Source organism: Pseudophryne corroboree, chromosome 11 (genome assembly GCF_028390025.1).
Source record: "Pseudophryne corroboree isolate aPseCor3 chromosome 11, aPseCor3.hap2, whole genome shotgun sequence".
In the NCBI taxonomy this organism is placed as follows: domain Eukaryota; kingdom Metazoa; phylum Chordata; class Amphibia; order Anura; family Myobatrachidae; genus Pseudophryne; species Pseudophryne corroboree.
In genome coordinates, this window is record NC_086454.1 from 146,854,079 (window position 1) to 146,867,435 (window position 13,357).

General features: G+C 42.3%; 1 protein-coding gene and 1 pseudogene across 1 annotated transcript in view; one reads left to right on the forward strand and one right to left on the reverse strand.

Annotated features, from left to right (window-relative positions):
* The window catches only part of FLRT1 (fibronectin leucine rich transmembrane protein 1), a 327,690-nt gene that overhangs the window by 30,902 nt on the left and 283,431 nt on the right, over positions 1-13,357 (forward strand). The gene's annotated exons all lie outside the window — the stretch shown is intronic.
* On the reverse strand, positions 5,836-5,953 carry LOC134971414 (5S ribosomal RNA; annotated as a pseudogene).

Sequence of the window (13,357 nt, forward strand, 5' to 3'; positions counted from 1 at the left end):
GGTTTAAAAACCCTGTTATTAATTGGTCAGCCAATGGCTGTTCGTTTCTAATTGGAAATACAGCTCCTGCTGTGTTCGGCAAAAGCCGTGATTGCATGTGTGGTTGCTTAGCAACCCAGGGAGTGTCAGCCTATCAGGGGTGAGGGGGAGGTCCCAAGTCCCGGACGGAGAGAGAAGCGGTTCTCTTACCGCTGTATCTATATGTATATATATGGTTGCTAGGCAACCTGGAGGATCTCGGCTTGCGGGAGGTGAGGGGGTCATATTACCGTAGATATTATGGAAAAGAGGGAAACACTATGTGCCTGGCTTTGTGGATATCGAGCCAGGCAGCTGCCCTAATCGAGAATACAGCTCCCGCTATGTTCGGCGGGAGCCGTGATCGTGTATGTGGTTGCTTAGCAACCCATGAGGTGTCAGCCTATCGGAGGTGGCGGGGAGGTCCCACGTCCTGGACGGAAAAAGAAGCGGTTCATTTTCCGCTATGTCCGTATATATGTATATGGTTGCTAGGCAACCTAGAGGATTCAGGCTTGTGGGAGGTGAGGGAGGTCCTATTAAAGGGGACACACTGAAAGAAGGACGCTCTATGTGCCCGGCTCTATGGATATAAAGTCAGACAGCTGATTAGTCATGGCTAGTATGTAGGCGACTCTATTGCTATGGCAACCTTATATACATTTTATACATTTCTCTTGTGGTCTGGATTTTCTAAAGGTAGCGTCACATTGCATGACAATAGAATATTAGCATAAGTGGATAAAGAAAGTGAATAGAAAGAGATAAAGAGAAAGATAAGGAATAAAGTTGTGTAATATATATAAAAAAATAATTTTTTGTTGTTTTTTGGGATAAATTATACGTCAGTGGGATTTAACCGCCCAGATATGGACCTTTATTGTATAGCTTGTGGATTGGGTGTGGGAATGGCCAGTTGAGTGGAGAAAGTTAGGGGGGGGGAGGGTTTTTTTTTTTTTTTTTTTGTTGGGTTGGTGTGGAGGGGCGGGGGGGGGGGAGGTAATAGGAGATAGTAGTATGGGGCTTGAGAAGCCTGAGATGGTGAATGGACGAATTGTGACAGGGTCATGAAGGAGTTTACATGGTTTAACTTGTCAGTTGGTGTATGTGGGTGAGAATTGTGATATTATAGTGGGTTATAGATAAGTGGGCGGTGTTGTCTGTGAGCTTTATTTTGAGGGGGTGAGGGGGGGGGGAGGGTAAAGGGGGGGGAGAGTTGTGAGAGGGAAGAATGGGGAGGGGGGTTATGCGGGTGTGGTGATGTGAGAATTGTTGTGAGGGAGAAAAGGAGGAAGGGGTGGGATGATTATTGATAGTATTGTGATTGAGGAGTGTATCTTATTGTCTGTTTGGAAAATGTGGTAAGTGTATGGTAGGGTAAATGCCTACCATGCGTGAAATAGATGGTGAGAAAAGGACTCCAGGATGTGTGATTACTTTGAACGGATTGAGATTATAAATGGATAAATGAATTAGATAATTAGGATATTGGTGATAAATAAATTGTAGAAGTGCCTGGTAGGAAGAAGAGAGTAATTGCTACACATGGTGATTACATGAGGTTAGTAGAGAGTTGGATCTTCATTGTATTCGATTTTGGTGATGCTGGCTATTGTAAATGTTGTTAACCATGAAACAATTTTTTGAGATTTTCAGAGAGATTTCAAAGGAAAGCACTATAATTAATGCTTTCATTTAGTCCTTGAGGTCTATATGTATTTAATTTGAAAATCCATTCTGTTTCCCGTTTAAGCAGTTCTTTCGTCATATCTCCTCCTCTTATTCCCAGTTGAATTTTGTCCAGACCAAACACCTTGAATTCTTTTGAGAAATCCGTGTGATGAGAGTGGAAGTGTCGTGCCACCGGAGTCAATTTTTTCATTCGGATCAGGTCTTGTTGGACGTTTCGGCAATTCCCTGCATGTTCCAAAATGCGTTCTTTTAGTTTTCTTGTCGTCATCCCGACGTATCTTAGATTGCAATTGCACTCTATACAGTATATCACTCCTTGAGTGCTGCAGTTAAAGAAGTGTTTGATCTGAATGGATTCTCCATAGCGGTCAGTCACAGAATTGGTCTTCGATATGAGGGAACAGGCCTTGCAATGCCCGCAGGGGAAGGAGCCAGTTGGTGTGTTTGATTTGACCATAGGTTTTTGAAAGTGACTCCTAACTAGGAGGTCTTTGATATTCTTCGCTCTCCTCCAACTCATCTGGATACTATCATCTATAAAGGGTGCTAAGTCACTGTCTAATTTCAGAATAGGGAGATGTTTCTCTATTGCTTTTTTTAGAAGCCTCCATTCCGGACAGAAAGTCCCGATGAATCTGATCTTCTCATCCTTCTCCTGATGTGTTATCGATTTGGCTGGAAAGATCAGAGAGTCTCTTGGTATTTTGGTTACTCCAGTGCATGCCCTCTTCAATGAGCGCTTGCTGTAGCCCCTCTCTAGTAGCCGCTTGGTCAGTTCCCGGCTTTTAACTTTGAAGACCTCTTCCTCTGAGCAATTGCGTCTGAGTCTTAAGAATTCTCCTTTGGGAATATTTTCCACCGTCGGTGGAAAATGTGCGCTCGTTTGGAATAATAGAGTATTGGTTGCTGTTTCTTTTCTGTACAGCTCAGTTGCCAGGTATCCCTTGGGGGATTTGTATATGTGGACATCCAGGAAGGCTATCCGGTCTTGGCTGATGGTATGCGTTAATTTCAGATTCAGATTGTTTGTATTAAGGAGTTGAATAAATTCCAGAAGTAAGTCAGAGTCTCCATCCCAGATGACAAATATGTCGTCTATGTATCGCAGCCATAGTATGATGTGTACTGTATATTTGTCATTATTATCCGTAAAAACCGACATCTTTTCCCACCACCCAAGAAAGAGGTTTGCATACGTTGGTGCACATGCTGCCCCCATAGCGGTGCCCCTAATTTGGAGGTAAAAATGTTCTTGAAAAGTAAAGTAGTTCTTCTGTAATACGAAGGCTAGTAGGGAGTATAGAAGATCATTAAAGGTACTCTTCTCTCCTCCATCCAGAAAATATTTAGTAGCACTCAGACCTGCTTGGTGGTCAATACTGGTGTACAGTGCTTCAACATCCAGAGTCACAAGATAGAAGCTATCCTCAAAGATGATGTTATGAATTTTACGCAAAAGATCCGATGTGTCCTTCAAATATGAGGGTAGTTGAAGAACATAGTCTCGGAGGTGTAAGTCTAAAAAGCGACTGGGCTGCTCCAAGAGGCCCCCATTGCCAGACATGATGGGTCTACCAGGTGGTTTTTTTAGATCTTTATGTATCTTAGGGAGGAGATAAAAAGTCGGTGTCTTTGGATTCTGTACAGTCAGATATTTATATTCTTGTTTGGTTATTGTTCCAGCGGCTAGTGCTCCTTCTATTAATCCAGTGTATTCCTTCAAGAATCGTGATGTTGGGTTGTTTAGTAGTCGTTGATAGCAGGTGGTTTGTTTTAGCTGACGTAGTGCTTCTGTAACATACATCGTGCTCGGCCAAAGGACTATGTTCCCTCCTTTGTCTGAGGGTTTTATTATTACCTCCTTCCATTCTTGTATCTCTTTTAATGCTGCTCTTTCTCCTGCGTCCAAATTTGGTGGAAAGAAATGAAGTCTGTTGTGATTTTTCTTCTGTATTACGTCAAATTCTCGGGATACCATATCCATAAAGACTCTGATTTCTGGGCTATTATTATCAGGGGGAAAGAAGGTTGATTTCCCTTTACACATAGGACGATGTTTGCTGGTCATTTCCATCCCAGATTCCTGTTGGAGTTCTTCTAGAATTTCAATCATGCCCAAATCTTCAGTATCCCAAATGGGATCATTATCAGCCAGAACTCGTGTGGGGTCTTGTTTCTTAAAGAATTTCTTTAGGAGTAATTTTCTCCCATACATTCTCAGGTCTTTCTCCCACAGGAATCTATTGAATGGTTTAGATGGTGAGAAAGACAGGCCCTTGCTTAGGACCTTAGTTTGTTCTGGGGTGAGTATTCTCTCGGATAGATTAATGATCTTTAAATGATGCATAGATGGTTGATTTATCGAGCCTTCCTCTGTCGCTCCGGATATCTCGAGGACCGTGGGGTGTCCCAATTGTTGTTCCTTCCTCTGTCTCTTCTTTCTCCCCCTCCGTATTGGCCTCCGGGTCTGGTTCTTCCTCTTGTTTTCTGGCCCCGACCTAAAAAATAGGGCGAGTCCTCTCTATCCTCCGGGATATAGTGAGTGCGTGGGGCGTCCGTCACTTCGTTTGCTGAATCTTCGCTATTAGATGACTCGAACTCGGAGAAGGTATAGTCCTCTTTTGGTTTCCTCTCTCTATGTTTTGGGGGCTGTATGTTCCAACGAAATTGATTGCCCTGTGAGAAATCCCGTTTGTCCCTTTGAAGTTTGTTTCGCTTACATTCTATGATGTTTCTTTCATAAATCTCCAGGTCTCTCTTGTGTTTTTCAAACGTAGATTGAAAAGAGAGATCTTTTTCCCACTTTTCCAGACTTTTTCCAACCTCTTCTATTTCTTTTTCTACCTGATCCAGGATCAGGGTGTCATGTTTGATGAGTATGTGTATTAATTCACTGGAACATTTAAGAAGGGTATTTTCCCACTCTGCCTTCAGATTATCTGTGGCTAAGGGAAAAGAGGGAAAAATCCTGGGTCTGAGGCCTCTTGGTACGATTTTGTGTTTAATATAATTCTCCAGAGTGGTGATATCCCAAGTGAGTCGTGTTCTCCTCTGTAATGTTTTCTGGAGTTTAGATAATGGGCCCCTCCAATCAGTAGTCGGGTTTTCTGAGTCCCCAGTTTCCAAAAAGAGATCTCCAAAGCCCTCAGTGTTCCTACGTCTGGTAAGTTCAGTTTTTAAGGAGAATGAAGACATCATAGGCGATTCTGATGTTCTGGTGGATACTGAGTTGATCCAGGGCAGTGGCAAAGAAAGAGAGAGACCACTGACAACTGGATAAAATGTTAGTTGATTTGACTGTGCAGGAATCAGAAACTGATCTAGGATCAGCACAAATACAGATTTACCAAAGGAGGTTGGTGATTCCGCACCAGTGTTGCACAATTACATGTGTTTGTAAGGACCAGTATATATTTATACGGAGATAATCTCTTATTGCTATCTGGTGGTGCACCCAGAGTCAGAAAAAAGCTAGAGCAAACATGAAATGAAGAAGACTCTTTTTTGGGTGCACTCTTGTTAACTGTGTATATATGAATAATATTAAAACATATAATTTTATTATGCTTTATTAAAATATTGTCCGTATCCAGTCATTCTCCCCATGAAATTAATATATATCACAAAGCGGAGATGTCCATAAATAAATATATTTGTTGGGGAAACAAAGTCACAAATGGGATTATGTCCTGGTTTAGTCTATCCCAATATAGACTGGCATGGAGGTGTAGATATAATCACCGTCCACCTGTTCTCATGCCATACCAGTACAAGCAATGCTTGTTTTAATGGGACCAAAATTGGTCATGCAAGAGTAGGTATCACTTACACCGGGAGTGTGTATACCATATGTACTACCTTATCCTGTCCCTGACACTCAAAACCCTAATGGGTGTGCCTGATATAGAGGAATAGAGAATTCCTAATTAATTCTCACCTAAGAGAGTAATCATACATCTATTCTTATACCGTATCAGTACAGGCTAACGCATGTGTTGATGAGACCAGAATTTATATTATACAAATGTTCTTGCCTGAGAAAATCAGGAGGAATATATACAGGTGGGAAAGAAGAAGTAGTGGTGATACTGCTGTTGGTATTGAGTTTTGATTTGAAACAACCTCAGATTACTACACTGGGTATTCTCTGAGGGTCACCCCTCAGATACTGACCCAGCCCATCACCGTTTTGCTTCCAAGATCAGACGAGATTGGGCTCTAGCGGTGAGGTATGATAGTAACCTATAAATGAGGTGTTCCACTCACCAATGAGAGTGCACCTATTTAGTAGATTAGAAGACAAGTGTGGATCTGCTGTCCCTGTTAGACCTGGGATTACTCCCAGGAATCATGGATGAGAGTCCACTGAAATAAGAGAAGTAATGAATTATTTGTAAGAAAATGAGAAGATAACACAATGCACTATTCAGGCAAAATTGCACAATTGCACATCTGTATTGTCTATGGTATGTGTTCACGGTGTCCCCGTATACAAGAAAATGGGGGAAATAACCTGTTATGGGAAAAAAAAAAAAAAAAAAATTTTTATCCACACATTTTCATTTCAATTTGAACAACATATCCAATAGTATCATAAAGAGCGGTCTCAGATACAATGTATATAAGAATGTATGACGGGTAAAGGTATTATAGTAATCAGGTACAGCATGCGTGTGTCACGACTGGAGCTATCATCTCCATTCATTGGTTACACCTGGGATAGATATGCTGTCTTATGCACCAATTAGTGTATATTCCAATGAAAAATCACAAGGACTGATAGAAAGAATAATAATATCAAAAAGTGATACCGATTACCGCCCAGGTCCCTGGGTCAGTTAGGGGTGATTGGTAGTATAGGTATTCTCCCGTGTAGGATCCTATTGCATGCCTTGCTCAGAGTCCTTACTGCATATTAGGTAGGAGTCAGAGTCCTTACTGCATATTAAACAGGAAGCATATTGATAGGAAAACGCGTTTCACCCGTAATAACGGGCTTGCTCACTTCCAATGCTGCTGTCCTGGCTAGTACTGGGTTTAAAAACCCTGTTATTAATTGGTCAGCCAATGCTGTTCGTTTCTAATTGGAAATACAGCTCCTGCTGTGTTCGGCAAAAGCCGTGATTGCATGTGTGGTTGCTTAGCAACCAGGGAGTGTCAGCCTATCAGGGGTGAGGGGGAGGTCCCAAGTCCCGGACGGAGAGAGAAGCGGTTCTCTTACCGCTGTATCTATATGTATATATATGGTTGCTAGGCAACCTGGAGGATCTCGGCTTGCGGGAGGTGAGGGGGTCATATTACCGTGGATATTATGGAAAAGAGGAAACACTATGTGCCTGGCTTTGTGGATATCGAGCCAGGCAGCTGCCCTAATCGAGAATACAGCTCCCGCTATGTTCGGCGGGAGCCGTGATCGTGTATGTGGTTGCTTAGCAACCCATGAGGGTGTCAGCCTATCGGAGGTGGCGGGGAGGTCCCACGTCCTGGACGGAAAAAGAAGCGGTTCATTTTCCGCTATGTCCGTATATATGTATATGGTTGCTAGGCAACCTAGAGGATTCAGGCTTGTGGGAGGTGAGGGAGGTCCTATTAAAGGGGACACACTGAAAGAAGGACGCTCTATGTGCCCGGCTCTATGGATATAAAGTCAGACAGCTGATTAGTCATGGCTAGTATGTAGGCGACTCTATTGCTATGGCAACCTTATATACATTTTATACATTTCTCTTGTGGTCTGGATTTTCTAAAGGTAGCGTCACATTGCATGACAATAGAATATTAGCATAAGTGGATAAAGAAAGTGAATAGAAAGAGATAAGAGAAAGATAAGGAATAAAGTTGTGTAATATATATAAAAAAATAATTTTTTGTTGTTTTTTGGGATAAATTATACGTCAGTGGGATTTAACCGCCCAGATATGGACCTTTATTGTATAGCTTGTGGATTGGGTGTGGAATGGCCAGTTGAGTGGAGAAAGTTAGGGGGGGGGAGGGGTTTGTTTTTTTTTTTTTTTTTTGTTTTTTTTTTTGTTGGTTGGTGTGGAGGGGCGGGGGGGGGGGGGAGGTAATAGGAGATAGTAGTATGGGGCTTGAGAAGCCTGAGATGGTGAATGGACGAATTGTGACAGGGTCATGAAGGAGTTTACATGGTTTAACTTGTCAGTTGGTGTATGTGGGTGAGAATTGTGATATTATAGTGGGTTATAGATAAGTGGGCGGTGTTGTCTGTGAGCTTTATTTTGAGGGGGTGAGGGGGGGGGGAGGGTAAAGGGGGGGAGAGTTGTGAGAGGGAAGAATGGGGAGGGGGGTTATGCGGGTGTGGTGATGTGAGAATTGTTGTGAGGGAGAAAAGGAGGAAGGGGTGGATGATTATTGATAGTATTGTGATTGAGGAGTGTATCTTATTGTCTGTTTGGAAAATGTGGTAAGTGTATGGTAGGGTAAATGCCTACCATGCGTGAAATAGATGGTGAGAAAAGGACTCCAGGATGTGTGATTACTTTGAACGGATTGAGATTATAAATGGATAAATGAATTAGATAATTAGGATATTGGTGATAAATAAATTGTAGAAGTGCCTGGTAGGAAGAAGAGAGTAATTGCTACACATGGTGATTACATGAGGTTAGTAGAGAGTTGGATCTTCATTGTATTCGATTTTGGTGATGCTGGCTATTGTAAATGTTGTTAACCATGAAACAATTTTTGAGATTTTCAGAGAGATTTCAAAGGAAAGCACTATAATTAATGCTTTCATTTAGTCCTTGAGGTCTATATGTATTTAATTTGAAAATCCATTCTGTTTCCCGTTTAAGCAGTTCTTTCGTCATATCTCCTCCTCTTATTCCCAGTTGAATTTTGTCCAGACCAAACACCTTGAATTCTTTGAGAAATCCGTGTGATGAGAGTGGAAGTGTCGTGCCACCGGAGTCAATTTTTTCATTCGGATCAGGTCTTGTTGGACGTTTCGGCAATTCCCTGCATGTTCCAAAATGCGTTCTTTTAGTTTTCTTGTCGTCATCCCGACGTATCTTAGATTGCAATTGCACTCTATACAGTATATCACTCCTTGAGTGCTGCAGTTAAAGAAGTGTTTGATCTGAATGGATTCTCCATAGCGGTCAGTCACAGAATTGGTCTTCGATATGAGGGAACAGGCCTTGCAATGCCCGCAGGGGAAGGAGCCAGTTGGTGTGTTTGATTTGACCATAGGTTTTTGAAAGTGACTCCTAACTAGGAGGTCTTTGATATTCTTCGCTCTCCTCCAACTCATCTGGATACTATCATCTATAAAGGGTGCTAAGTCACTGTCTAATTTCAGAATAGGGAGATGTTTCTCTATTGCTTTTTTTAGAAGCCTCCATTCCGGACAGAAAGTCCCGATGAATCTGATCTTCTCATCCTTCTCCTGATGTGTTATCGATTTGGCTGGAAAGATCAGAGAGTCTCTTGGTATTTTGGTTACTCCAGTGCATGCCCTCTTCAATGAGCGCTTGCTGTAGCCCCTCTCTAGTAGCCGCTTGGTCAGTTCCCGGCTTTTAACTTTGAAGACCTCTTCCTCTGAGCAATTGCGTCTGAGTCTTAAGAATTCTCCTTTGGGAATATTTTCCACCGTCGGTGGAAAATGTGCGCTCGTTTGGAATAATAGAGTATTGGTTGCTGTTTCTTTTCTGTACAGCTCAGTTGCCAGGTATCCCTTGGGGGATTTGTATATGTGGACATCCAGGAAGGCTATCCGGTCTTGGCTGATGGTATGCGTTAATTTCAGATTCAGATTGTTTGTATTAAGGTTTGTATTAAGGAGTTGAATAAATTCCAGAAGTAAGTCAGAGTCTCCATCCCAGATGACAAATATGTCGTCTATGTATCGCAGCCATAGTATGATGTGTACTGTATATTTGTCATTATTATCCGTAAAAACCGACATCTTTTCCCACCACCCAAGAAAGAGGTTTGCATACGTTGGTGCACATGCTGCCCCCATAGCGGTGCCCCTAATTTGGAGGTAAAAATGTTCTTGAAAAGTAAAGTAGTTCTTCTGTAATACGAAGGCTAGTAGGGAGTATAGAAGATCATTAAAGGTACTCTTCTCTCCTCCATCCAGAAAATATTTAGTAGCACTCAGACCTGCTTGGTGGTCAATACTGGTGTACAGTGCTTCAACATCCAGAGTCACAAGATAGAAGCTATCCTCAAAGATGATGTTATGAATTTTACGCAAAAGATCCGATGTGTCCTTCAAATATGAGGGTAGTTGAAGAACATAGTCTCGGAGGTGTAAGTCTAAAAAGCGACTGGGCTGCTCCAAGAGGCCCCCATTGCCAGACATGATGGGTCTACCAGGTGGTTTTTTTAGATCTTTATGTATCTTAGGGAGGAGATAAAAAGTCGGTGTCTTTGGATTCTGTACAGTCAGATATTTATATTCTTGTTTGGTTATTGTTCCAGCGGCTAGTGCTCCTTCTATTAATCCAGTGTATTCCTTCAAGAATCGTGATGTTGGGTTGTTTAGTAGTCGTTGATAGCAGGTGGTTTGTTTTAGCTGACGTAGTGCTTCTGTAACATACATCGTGCTCGGCCAAAGGACTATGTTCCCTCCTTTGTCTGAGGGTTTTATTATTACCTCCTTCCATTCTTGTATCTCTTTTAATGCTGCTCTTTCTCCTGCGTCCAAATTTGGTGGAAAGAAATGAAGTCTGTTGTGATTTTTCTTCTGTATTACGTCAAATTCTCGGGATACCATATCCATAAAGACTCTGATTTCTGGGCTATTATTATCAGGGGGAAAGAAGGTTGATTTCCCTTTACACATAGGACGATGTTTGCTGGTCATTTCCATCCCAGATTCCTGTTGGAGTTCTTCTAGAATTTCAATCATGCCCAAATCTTCAGTATCCCAAATGGGATCATTATCAGCCAGAACTCGTGTGGGGTCTTGTTTCTTAAAGAATTTCTTTAGGAGTAATTTTCTCCCATACATTCTCAGGTCTTTCTCCCACAGGAATCTATTGAATGGTTTAGATGGTGAGAAAGACAGGCCCTTGCTTAGGACCTTAGTTTGTTCTGGGGTGAGTATTCTCTCGGATAGATTAATGATCTTTAAATGATGCATAGATGGTTGATTTATCGAGCCTTCCTCTGTCGCTCCGGATATCTCGAGGACCGTGGGGTGTCCCAATTGTTGTTCCTTCCTCTGTCTCTTCTTTCTCCCCCTCCGTATTGGCCTCCGGGTCTGGTTCTTCCTCTTGTTTTCTGGCCCCGACCTAAAAAATAGGGCGAGTCCTCTCTATCCTCCGGGATATAGTGAGTGCGTGGGGCGTCCGTCACTTCGTTTGCTGAATCTTCGCTATTAGATGACTCGAACTCGGAGAAGGTATAGTCCTCTTTTGGTTTCCTCTCTCTATGTTTTGGGGGCTGTATGTTCCAACGAAATTGATTGCCCTGTGAGAAATCCCGTTTGTCCCTTTGAAGTTTGTTTCGCTTACATTCTATGATGTTTCTTTCATAAATCTCCAGGTCTCTCTTGTGTTTTTCAAACGTAGATTGAAAAGAGAGATCTTTTTCCCACTTTTCCAGACTTTTTCCAACCTCTTCTATTTCTTTTTCTACCTGATCCAGGATCAGGGTGTCATGTTTGATGAGTATGTGTATTAATTCACTGGAACATTTAAGAAGGGTATTTTCCCACTCTGCCTTCAGATTATCTGTGGCTAAGGGAAAAGAGGGAAAAATCCTGGGTCTGAGGCCTCTTGGTACGATTTTGTGTTTAATATAATTCTCCAGAGTGGTGATATCCCAAGTGAGTCGTTTTTTTTTTTTTTTTTTTCACAGACAACACCGCCCACTTATCTATAACCCACTATAATATCACAATTCTCACCCACATACACCAACTGACAAGTTAAACCATGTAAACTCCTTCATGACCCTGTCACAATTCGTCCATTCACCATCTCAGGCTTCTCAAGCCCCATACTACTATCTCCTATTACCTCCCCCCCCCCCCCCCCCCCCCCCGCCCCTCCACACCAACCCAACAAAAAAAAAAAAAAAAAAACCCCTCCCCCCCCCTAACTTTCTCCACTCAACTGGCCATTCCCACACCCAATCCACAAGCTATACAATAAAGGTCCATATCTGGGCGGTTAAATCCCACTGACGTATAATTTATCCCAAAAAACAACAAAAAATTATTTTTTTATATATATTACACAACTTTATTCCTTATCTTTCTCTTTATCTCTTTCTATTCACTTTCTTTATCCACTTATGCTAATATTCTATTGTCATGCAATGTGACGCTACCTTTAGAAAATCCAGACCACAAGAGAAATGTATAAAATGTATATAAGGTTGCCATAGCAATAGAGTCGCCTACATACTAGCCATGACTAATCAGCTGTCTGACTTTATATCCATAGAGCCGGGCACATAGAGCGTCCTTCTTTCAGTGTGTCCCCTTTAATAGGACCTCCCTCACCTCCCACAAGCCTGAATCCTCTAGGTTGCCTAGCAACCATATACATATATACGGACATAGCGGAAAATGAACCGCTTCTTTTTCCGTCCAGGACGTGGGACCTCCCCGCCACCTCCGATAGGCTGACACCTCATGGGTTGCTAAGCAACCACATACACGATCACGGCTCCCGCCGAACATAGCGGGAGCTGTATTCTCGATTAGGGCAGCTGCCTGGCTCGATATCCACAAAGCCAGGCACATAGTGTTTCCCTCTTTTCCATAATATCCACGGTAATATGACCCCCTCACCTCCCGCAAGCCGAGATCCTCCAGGTTGCCTAGCAACCATATATATACATATAGATACAGCGGTAAGAGAACCGCTTCTCTCTCCGTCCGGGACTTGGGACCTCCCCCTCACCCCTGATAGGCTGACACTCCCTGGGTTGCTAAGCAACCACACATGCAATCACGGCTTTTGCCGAACACAGCAGGAGCTGTATTTCCAATTAGAAACGAACAGCCATTGGCTGACCAATTAATAACAGGGTTTTTAAACCCAGTACTAGCCAGGACAGCAGCATTGGAAGTGAGCAAGCCCGTTATTACGGGTGAAACGCGTTTTCCTATCAATATGCTTCCTGTTTAATATGCAGTAAGGACTCTGACTCCTACCTAATATGCAGTAAGGACTCTGAGCAAGGCATGCAATAGGATCCTACACGGGAGAATACCTATACTACCAATCACCCCTAACTGACCCAGGGACCTGGGCGGTAATCGGTATCACTTTTTGATATTATTATTCTTTCTATCAGTCCTTGTGATTTTTCATTGGAATATACACTAATTGGTGCATAAGACAGCATATCTATCCCAGGTGTAACCAATGAATGGAGATGATAGCTCCAGTCGTGACACACGCATGCTGTACCTGATTACTATAATACCTTTACCCGTCATACATTCTTATATACATTGTATCTGAGACCGCTCTTTATGATACTATTGGATATGTTGTTCAAATTGAAATGAAAATGTGTGGATAAAAAAATTTTTTTTTTTTTTTTTTCCCATAACAGGTTATTTCCCCCATTTTCTTGTATACGGGGACACCGTGAACACATACCATAGACAATACAGATGTGCAATTGTGCAATTTTGCCTGAATAGTGCATTGTGTTA